We start from the raw sequence: 2,356 nt of genomic DNA, 5'->3' as shown, positions 1-2,356 counted from the left end.
CTTAAAGTTTCTAAAAGTTTTCATTTCACTGATTTTCTGACTATTTGTCGTAATAAATTTACTAATTAATTAAAGTTAAAATTATTAAAATTTTATTTTACAGAGTTTGTGACTATATGATAGTAATCATTTCACTAAATAATAAACACATAGATAACTCATGTTCACATACGCTCATGCCGCCTTTTATTAGGTCAAGGTCAGTGTTCATGATTAGGAGATATTCAACGCTCAATGGATTACAGGGAATCATTTTCGCTTGGCCACTCAATATAGTTGTTCGAATTACAATAAATAATTTTATAAACATTTTTCATCAACCCAATTTGTAATTACAGCAATGATAATAGATGTATTTTTATTGATTTTTCTTGATAAATTAACTAAAAGTTAAATGGAAACAATAGACATCAAGTTAGAGTTCATTGCGGCTGCTGGCGCTAATGCAAGCAAGTCAGAGTTGTCTGCCCATTGAGCATAAAATCCCTCACCAATACATTAGAAAAGAGAAATATTTTGTCAAGCAAGCATTAAAGATGAACGTACACAAATTTTTTTTAGATTTTATCCAAAGGTTTGGGTATTTTCTATCATTTGCAATTGTTTTTTATGTTTGCGTTGATCTGATAGACAGGATGTTTTATGATTAAAATCAATAAAACCTGACTGTGATTAAAATCCTTAGAAGACAACTCCGTATGAAATGGTGTCATCACTATTGCGTTCAGGTTGATGTGCTAAACATCTCTATTTTATCGGTCTCTGCAATTATAGATGTAGACATAGTAATCACACTTTCGGTTGATCTGAATGTTTTAGTCGCGATCAGGCTTTATCGATTGCAATCTTAAAACATCCTTGCAATCTAATTGCTTCAGACCTTAAAAGCAATTACCAAAAATAGAAAAATATCTATAAATTCTGATAAAATCTACAAAAATTATATGTAACTTCATCTTTAATGCTTTTATGATAACATTAGATAGAGACTGTTTCAGATATCTGTACATATTGGAGCTGTAATTTGTGTCTCAAGACAGTAGAAAATGCTATACAAATTTCATATCAAAAGTTATTTATGGTGGAACCAAAGGAATTAGCTATATTGTAAGTCCTTCAAATCAAAGCATAACATATGTTTGAATTGCACAATTATTTGCTAGACAAGTTTTTTTCCACAATTCTTTTCAAGATATGCACTAAAAAGCAATATCTGTATTAATAAATGCTATTTAGTCATTATCTGTGTCTATTTGTCTGTTAGTGCATGTGAATGCTGCACACTTCTAAATTTTTAGATTGATTTCATCCAAACTTTACAGCTATATAGTCCATGCAATCCCCCGGGTTGCTAACAATATTTGGTTGCAAAATCTCATCTGCCTCCTGAGAACCAGCCTATTAAACATCCACCTGCAGGACTATCTGATTGAGAAATCCTGGGCATCACCAATCTTATTGCTAATATAATATATAAATTCAAAGTTATTTAAAACATTCAAAGGTTTAAACTTACTACAAGACATTAAACACTCTATGTAATATGAATGACTGTGGCAATATGGAAAAAAATTCTGCATTGATTGAAAACATTTACCATTTACATTAGCATTAAATAATTTTAATTGTTAAAAAAATCAATAATTATATGCAAATTTATGAATTTAGAAACACCTAAATAATTTAATGTTTATATTGGTGCGGCTGCCATGAATCATCTGTTCTATTGCTTACAACAACCTGGAGAAGTTATCATCTCTCAGTTTATTAATCGACTAGCCCTACGAGATCGCAACTAATATTACTAAAAATCATCATTTAATAAACATAGGAGCGACTTTGTATTTATAGTGTAGTAAATTAATTCACCCATCGGTACTCACACTCTGTGATTAATCACAGCTACTCTGCCACTTACAGAAGGATTTATCAACCTACTTACAGAGTAGATCCTTCAAACTACCGAATGTTTTTTCAAGTTTTTAAAATAATCCAGATGCAGCATAAATACCCTTGACTAATTAGACCTTACCTCTGTAGTTAACCACTTCTACACAAACAATACGTAGAATAGGGTTTTTAAATGGTAAAAAACAACCGATGTCTGGTCTTGACTTTTATAAGTAAGGTTTAGATCTATTCCATTTTGCTGCCGCAAGGATATGCTGTGTTATAATGCACAAAATTCAAGGGCAAACTTTTTGTAGAAAAAATAGTTTACTTTACATCAATTGTAAAAAAAACTTGTAGTAAGCTTGATGCACTATTATTGCTCCTCTTTATACACTGTAGTGTAAATGATAGTTCACCGGTGGTTTCAAAATAGTGCAAAGCATTTATAATGGAGTGGAGGCAA

This window comes from Watersipora subatra, chromosome 10 (genome assembly GCF_963576615.1).
Source record: "Watersipora subatra chromosome 10, tzWatSuba1.1, whole genome shotgun sequence".
NCBI lineage: Eukaryota > Metazoa > Bryozoa > Gymnolaemata > Cheilostomatida > Watersiporidae > Watersipora > Watersipora subatra.
This window is presented reverse-complemented; position numbering follows the sequence as displayed.